A 9,231-nucleotide genomic window follows, 5' to 3' on the forward strand; every position below is an offset into this window, starting at 1 on the left:
ATCATTCAATAGGTTCCATCAAAACCCTAGACAAAGGATTTAGCTACTCATGACAATGGGTAAATAAACTATGAAAATATTCATGATCAAAATTGCAAGAAAAATAAAGAGAAGAAGAAAACATGATAATTTGGTTGATCTCTCACACTTGTTTCTCTTTCCAAAGTACTTTCTAAGATATTACCTCCTCCCTTGGAAGAGTTCTATTGTTTAATATAGGGTTTTGGGCTAAAAATCCCGTATTTTGCACTTCAGTCCCTCAATTTTTCGCTTCCTATCGCGGTCCTACCGCGGTTACGCCAGGACCGTGACCAACTAGCCTCATAGAATCCGCAACAGCTTTCTGCCGCGGTTCGGCCGCGGTTACGCCGGGACCGCGGCAGTCCATCTCCAGTTCTGGTTTTGCTGCCTTCGCGTGGTGCACTTAGCGGATATTGTACGATTGGCCTCTTTTTCTCCGTAACTGATCCCAAAAGTACTCCATAGACTTCTTTTATTGTATATAGCCTACAAAGCATGAAAAGCACCAATCAGAGCATTTTGTTATCACTTTTTACCACAAAAACTATACAAGAAGGTGGTTCTTTAGGGCCTAATTATTGTCCAATTTACCTATTATCAATACCCCACACTTAAATCTTTGATCGTCCTCGAGAAAGTTGAACCACACTTCTAGGCCTAATCGTTCGATGTATTGCCCAGTTTATGTCACACCCGCCATTATGAAAGAACAACCTAAGCAGTGCAACACCCACACCTCAGATGAAGACTCTAATGCCATGCCACACTCGTGCTTACTCTAGTTACTCTAAACAGAGGTGAAAACTTATTTTTTCTTCCTGAGTCACATGCCCTCACATAACATTTCTGAGAGAAGTTCCACACACATAAAATCAAGCAACAAGGAACTATAGATAGAACGAATCCACTCACTCTCAGCAAAGAACATTCACATGCCACATAGATACACCATAAGCTTGCTCTTAGTGTAATACTCTACTAATCGAGTTGTTCAGTCCAAGATCAAGAGGTCTTTATTTGGTTATAATGTAGGCTAAGGGACGGGTAGGATATATTTGGATATAGTGACTAACCTCCCTAAGCACTCTTAATACAATCGTTCCCTTTATTCCAATTTCCCTGTTCAACCCAATCATTCTTCCACACTTGTTTCATAGGCTACCCCCACTTTTCTTTAGGTGCAACTGGCCTTTGTTTTTCATAGCCATTGCAACATTCAAGTATTTTCCCGATTTTCCTTTTCCCACTCCATTACTACCCCACACTTTGACTTTTATATGCTCTTTAACGATTCAAGTGCTTCTAGGAGGTATAGGTTCAAACAGTCAAACTATTCAAACACAGGGATGTAGGTTGTTGTAAGGTTATCAAAGAACAGGCTTCAGGCTCGAAGGGGTTAACTATGACAATATGTACAGGTGGATTCATAATTATACAAGCTACACAAGGAAATGCCTCAATCATCTCTAAGACCAAACAACTTCTATTTCGCTTTGCAAACACACAGGGCAAGTTCTAGGTATCGCATGCAAGCACAGAATACAAGTATTATCTCACACACACTTGGCATGTAACTCATTCTGAATTAGTTTGTCGACACACTCACGTGAGCGTTCAAGAAAGACAAAGTGTGCAGAATTAAGACATAAAATTACGAGTCTACAAACGAGTCTAGACGTCGCACCCTCAAGTTCGTTTTAGTTATTTGCAGGTGGATACATTACGGGTTGCATTTCTTGCCTTCACCCATCTTGGTCCAATAGAGTCCTAAGGGTCCTAAAAATATTAAAGAAAAATCTACCTAACCCGGTTCAAGAAAAGCCCTTGAAAAAGAACCGTGGTCAAAAGAAAAACCAAGGAGGAATTATTACACTACCTAAAAAGAAAAAAAAATTAAAAAAAAATCTAAATGGACTACTTCCCTCAAGAGTACTGTCCAAGTGGTTCGTCCTCAGGAAGAGTCTCCTACATTTATTTATTTTACAACCAATGTATATGTACACTAACAATACACCACTAAAGAAAGTCTCCCACCCCACACAAAAAGAATATGGCATGTCCCCATGTCATAACACAAATAAAGTGCAGAAGGGTAAGAAGACTTCCCTGAGCATCACTCGGAGTCGGAGACGGTGCTGGGATCCACATGACAAGCCCTACCCAAAGCACGGAACCAAGCTATCATCCGGCTCTCAGACCTGGCATGCCGCTGGGACATGGCATCCATACACACATGCAGGCCATCCACCGAGGAGCGAAGATCTGCCACCTCTTCCTCCAAAGAATGCAACATGGGTCGGCTGGACTGTGATCTAAAGAACCCTGCCCCAGTATGGGGTCACCGAGAGGATCTGGCTCCATCATAGGATCTCCTGGATGATGCCATGGGTGTTGGGGCATCATACTCATCATCAAGCTCAATGGTTGTGGGTGCACCTCTGCCCATTGTGATCTTTGAAGCTCTGAATGCCGCTTTTGCGGGCAAAGCTCCATCTGTAGGATTGGTAGGGACACCATCCAGCAAACACACCCTCTACAAGTGAGGGGAAGTAAAACCCCTTAGATAGCAGAGGTGACCGAAGGATCATTTCATCTCCAATAATTCTCGCCACATCAAAGTCTTTCTTGGTGACGAAGCACCACACCAATAGAACCCGTAGGTGGTTCACATCTGTCGTGTTGTCCGTGGGAAATAACTGGCTGCAAATAATGGTGAACCAACACTTAGCCTCATGTGTGAACGACTTGGAGTGAAGGGTAATGTTTTCCTGTAGCCAGATTGGTCGACCCCCTGCGCAGATTGTCGTAATCATGGTGTCCCAAGTGACCCATAGGGCGTTGTGGTAATGATCAATGTCACCAGTGAACTGGGGAAGCTGCAAGACCTGGCGAATCTTCATAATTGAGGCATCCACCACCCTGCCCCGCACAATCACAGACCGACACAAATTTTTCGGGCAGTTCGCGTAGAACTCCCGGACTATCATCGGGTTTGCCGTCTCAGGTTCATCAAACAAGAACGCCATCTCCCTCCGTCTGATTTCCTCATACATGTCTGCCTTTTCTATACGGAGGGCATCCCTTTCAACAGAAATCTCAGGGATAAAGCTTTTGGTGGCCTTAGCATGAAACGCGTCCTCGGCCTCCTGCGACTGGAACCTGGTGGCATCATATGTTGGCATTTGGGAAGTGCTTGCGGAGCTATTTCGCCTTTTTCGGGCCATACTACCTGCAGACAATTCAGAGTAACAATCAGATGCATCCTAACATGTGCCAGTCGGATGGGTACTCAGACTTCGCCACCCGATGGCACCAAACAGTTTCCTTTTGTCAAACAATGTCAGTATACCCAATTAGTAAGGTGCCCAAAGTTGACAACCTCCACTATTGCCCTCACACCACTATTAATTCTACAATTCTTCCATATAATACCCCACACAATATCCCACAAGTGAATCATGTCAAATGCTACCACCACCACAAACTAAGAAGGGCACAAAGTGCTCCAAAATTTTACAACACACCCCCAATTTTCGGCCATTTAGACTCCTCTACCAAGCTTCACCCTAAAAAATTTGCTTAGGCCTCCAAAACTTCTAAAAACCGCCCCCAAGTTAAGCACAATGAAAACCCAACCATTTAAACATCAATCATGGCCAAAAGAAGCAAATAATGGATAAAAGGAAAGAAAAGAAAGAAAGAAAAAAATAAAATATTTACACTAAAACACTACACTAAGTTATGTAAAAGAAAGAGAAAAGAATAGAGAAGCTTACCTTGAGAAGGAATGGAAGGGATAGGTTGTGGAGAGAAAGAGATGGAGAAGAAAGGAGGGGCAACAATGGGGGTTTGAGGGATGGGAGATGGTGTGAAAGATAGAAGATAAGAGAGAATGGGATAGGGGATGCGGGTGGTTTGAAGAAAAGAAGGGTTTGGGGGAATAGTGGGGGGTTAGGTTTATTAAAAGGGGGGAAAAAGGAAAAAATAAATAAATCTGCACTTACCTGGCTCGCGCTGGTCTGCCGCGGTCCTACCGTGGTTACGCTGGGACCGCAGTAGACCTCTTTCAGAGGGGGTATTTAACCGCGGTCCGATCGCGGTTACGCTGGGACCGCGGTAGACTTCTTTCAGATGAGGGCCTTGACCGCGGTCCGACCGCGGTTATGCTGGGACCGTAGTCTGGGCGTGTTCCTTATACTTTTTGTTTTTTATGAAGTTATGCATTACACTTACAACACATTCGTGGGTTTCCTCCCACGCAGCTCCTGATTTAATGTCGCGACACGACGCAGATGAGCGCATTTAAGGCTCGCTCGACCTCTGTGGTTCAGTCAGGTGTAGCTTAGACACTTCCTTTGGTTCGCTCATGCCCACATATAGTTTCAATCTCTGCCCATTGACTCTAAATGTATGATAGTCTTTCTCTGTGGCAACCTCGACAGCACCTGAAGGGAAAATCACGACCACTCTAAATGGTCCAAACCATCGTGACCTGAGTTTACCCGGAAATAGCCTTAATCGTGAGTTATAAAGCAACACCATATCTCCAGGATTGAAATTTTGCTCCACAATGTTCTTGTCGTGCAACCTCTTCATTCTTTCCTTGTACAACCTTGTGCTCTCAAAAGCAAGATGTCTGAACTCGTCGAGCTCATGCAATTCTGTGATCCTCGTTGTGCCCGCAGCCTCGATGTCTAGATTCAACTATTTCAGTGCTCGCCATTGTAAGCACGTGATTTTTGCTTTACGGACAATCGCTCCAAAAGAAAATAAAAATAGTGACAAATGGTTTCGCTGTACAATTTTCCGATCTGTTCGTGACATGTGTTTGTGGGTCTGTCCATTTTGCATCTAGTCATTATCAAACGAAAATAAAAAAAAATGTATATATATAAAGTATATGTGTCGTTAAAAGAAAATTCAAAAATATGAATACATGTGCGTCGTTCGTTCTAGGTTGTGATTTAACTTACTTAACTATTTTGTGATAATTATGTGGAAATGTCACAGTGTTGTTGATTTTAATTTCACTATTTTTATTATTATTAAAAGAAAAAAAAAGAAGAAAAAAAAAGAAAAGTAAAAGAGTGAGGGAAAACCGGTTTGGGCCCAAAAGAAATGAAATAAAACAGGCCCAAACCAGCACTCTGATCCAGTCCAAAACAAGCCTGCCCCAACAGGACCCCCAAACGACGTCGCATCAGTACCCCTGATTAGAACCATTGATCTGACTCAAACGAACGGTCCCGATCAGGCCACTCGTTCGACCCCAAACGACGTCGTCTAAGGAAGGTGATCTGAGCCGTCCAACCCCTTGATCCAACGGACCTAGGCCATTCCCCTAAACCCGCCCAGTTTTGACCCGATCCAACCTTACCCGGTCTCACCCACTACCAAAACCCAAACGACACCGTTTTCCCTAAGTGAATAGATCCTGGCCATAGGTCTCGTTTGATCCAACGGCCAGGATCTAAGCCCCTAGATCGTATATAAGCCTCACCCCTTACCCCCACGCCCCAAACCAAACCCCCCTAGCCCCACTGTTCACCTTCGTCCCCGAACCCCCTCCTCTCAAAACCTAAGAAACCTTAGGTTCCTCCTCTGTAACCCCGGCCACTCGGATTCCGATGACCACTAAAATAACATCCCCGATGCACCCGGCCACCCTGAACACGAATCCGTTAACCGCTCACCTCGAATCAACCCGTAGCCTCTCGAATCTTCAAACGAAGATTCGAGCAAAAACTAGATCTACACCGATTGACCCCAAACTCACACCACAGCCCCTCCTGACCTCCCTCACCCCCTGAGTGGCTTTGGTTCCGTTCGAATCTGACTAGAATTGAACGGTTCCCAAATCGAACCTCAAGAGCCCTAGGATTCAGATCTATGGGTTTTGTTCGAATCAGTGGCAGGATCAGGGTCTAGCAGACTTTTACCAAAGTGTTCTCAGTTGAGAACACTTCGGTTAAAGTCCATTAGACCCCAAAATTACCTGGCCCGAGTTCGAATTTGAATCGATCTTAGTTTCATTTTTCTGAGGTATTTTTCCTTTTTCTTTTGCCCTCCTAAAATCTATCTGTCGTTCGTGTTCTAGTTTGTTTGTTCCGCGACTCATCTGTCCATGTGTGTACGTTTTAAGTTAATAATGAGTTGGTTGTTGGTTTATTGGTTGCTTGCTGTGTATTATAGCTTGTATAGTCATCTAAATAAGCGTCGTCAACTGAATTCACTTGAAAGATGTTATAGCTTGTGTAGTCATCTAAATGAGTCTACATTTCAGTATTGATTACTATGCCTGTTTCTTGTTGGCTCTACTTGTATCGGCATGACCAACTTGTACCCTTTAATTGACACCCTGTTTGCTTAAAGTTTGAATCATTGCCTGAATTTGGGCAGAGAATTGGCAATTAGCTTCAGAAATCTAACAAATCAGCCTGAAAACAGTTTGAGTTTAATTAGCTAGTAGTCAGGTATTGGCTGAAATTAGTGAGGTCTATATACTAACTATTAAGAGTTAGGGTAATACAGTAATATGCAAAGTGTAAGGGTAATCTTGGCATAAGGCAGGGTCTGATTAGGGGATAATTTCAGAATGTGTCAAGTGGTAATTAAAATAGGATTAAATTAATGCTAATGGGGGACCAGACCTAAGAGTATGGGAATTAATTGAATACTTAACTAAACCCATAACCCTTGATTAGAGTAATATAGACAGGGCATGGGGGCTGTTTAAGGATTCCAAGAAAGATGCCTTTAGGCATGGGGAGTTAAGGGGTATGGGCAGTCTGCAAGTAGGAGGGAGGCAGCTTAGCTGCCCTTGGTCATATGGCTTATAAATAGGCCATTCGAAAACAAAAAGGGGGCTGGACTTTTAGTCTTCAGAAAAAAAAAAGAGAAAAGGCTGGAATTTTTAGTTTTAAAGCTGAAACTTTTAGTCTAAAGAAAGTTTTACTGAGTTTAAAGAAAGCTGAATAACATAAGTTAGTTTCCAAATAGATTGTAACCAAACACTGCCTGAAAGTTGTATAAGAGTGCATATTGGTCAAGCTGTCTTGGCCAAGTTCTGTTGCTTGCATTGACTGAGTTGTTTGTGGTTGTTGAACTGGTGGTTTTACTGCATCTGAACCCTCAGTTACTGCTGCTATTTCTTTACTTTTTCCTGGGACTACTGGCTTGGCACTCGACTATTTGCTAGTCCTTGTATTCTGGGAGATCACTGTTGGTTGTCTGTGGCTGTGGAAGACACTTGGTTCAGTTGGTTGTTGCTGTGTTTGTTGTGTATCTGTTGTTGCTGTGTTTACTGCATACTGCCTAGCTGACCATTCCTTCCTTCTTTGTCCTCCATACCAGGTACACAATTAATACCACAAATGTAACTGAAAGTTTGAGCATGAATGCAAAAGAGAGGACCTGCAGATTGTTTTTTATATATGTACATGAACTGTTACTCTAAATGTCATGAAATAGTTACATTTTTGTTTGGACAATAGAAGCAGCCTACATACTAAGTATATCAATGTAGGTTAACGAATGCTAGCCTTGTATGTATACTGCTAGGTGAAAAATATGCCCAGTGTAATAAGTTGTATTTCAGACTTAGTCTGATGGTATAGTATATTCTCTAATGTAGGCCAAATAGGAAAGCTATCCGTTTTAGTTAAAGTTCTTTCTCCTTTTGCCATATTGTCCCATAAATTGATAAACTCATTTCACAAAATAAAGAATCAGTTCAGGGCCTCAACCTCATGAAGGTCGAGCCCAAATCGAAGCAAACCAAGTAGGCTCGCGTAGAACAGGCAGAGGCCCAGGTCTGGCCTATCACGCATGGGCTGGATTTGGGCCTATAATTGTTTGTTTGGCTGACTGCACATACAGCCCCATTTCTGAATTTTTTTTAGCTTTTCTGAATGTCATTACAAATAACTTGCAAGCATTTAATTAATTAGGACTATCTACTGTTTTCAATTGATAAGGACAAACGCGATAAGAAACGTAGTTGCTATAGGATATCCTTTTAAAATAAGAACGAGATGAGCCTCGATGAAAATAAACAAAACGTGCAAATGCGGGGCCCTTGTTAAATGTATATTATTGAAGCATTTAGTTTCCAGGACGGGTTGCTTAGCAAATCTCACAACCCTCCTAAAATAACAACACGTTAGTCTCTTTAGGATACGCTTTAATAAACCTTACCTTCTTAAACTCGGGTGCACATTTATGTGACCCAAATCCAAATCTCGACGGATTCGAAATGTATTTCTAATCACGGGTACATTGATTGTGACGTGGTTCGAGATGCGTGTCCATGACGTTGCAAATTCATTTTAAAAAAATAAGAATGAGATGAGCCTCGCCAAATAAAATACAAATTGCGGGGCCCTCAGTAAATATTTGCTTTAAAAATTATTTGGACTTCGGGATGGACCGTTTAGTAAAATTCCACGGTCTTACCCAAAATAAATACGCTAGTCGCTTTAGGCGCGCCTTTAATAATTTAATTTCCTTAAACTCGGGTGCACATTGATGTGACCCAAATCCAAATCTCAACGGAGTCAAAGTGTGTCGACGACCACGGGTACATTGATTGTAACGTGGTTCGAGATATATTTTTATAACGTTGCAATTCTTGATAAAAATAACAGTAAATGATAAAAGCGGTTGAAAGATAAAATTTGCACATAAGTTCATATTGTATTTAAAATCAGATAAATAAGCCAAATATAACAGTTGAGCGACCGTGCTAGAACCACGGAACTCGGGAATGCCTAACACCTTCTCCCGGGTTAACAGAATTCCTTATCCGGATTTCTGGTACGCAGACTGTAATATAGAGTCATTCTTTTCCTCGATTCGGGATTAAAATTGGTGACTTGGGACACCCTAAATCTTCCAAGTGGCGACTCTGAAATAAATAAACCAATCCCGTTTCGATTGTCCTTTAATTGGAAAAAACTCCCCTGCGCCCCCGCGGGCGCGGAAAAAGGAGGTGTGACAGCTCTGGCGACTCTGCTGGGGATTATAAACCCAGAACCACTGATTCAGGGTTAAGAATTCGAGCTTAGAATAATTGTTATTATTTGGCTTTATTTATTATCTGATTATTACATGTTCTGAGCCTAATGTGCTAAATGCTGCTTTTACCGCTTTGATATTATTTGAACTGTATATAAACTGTGCCGAAACCTTTCTCTTCTTACCTCCGGGGAT

This window comes from Nicotiana sylvestris, chromosome 11, assembly GCF_000393655.2.
Source record: "Nicotiana sylvestris chromosome 11, ASM39365v2, whole genome shotgun sequence".
In the NCBI taxonomy this organism is placed as follows: Eukaryota; Viridiplantae; Streptophyta; class Magnoliopsida; order Solanales; family Solanaceae; genus Nicotiana; species Nicotiana sylvestris.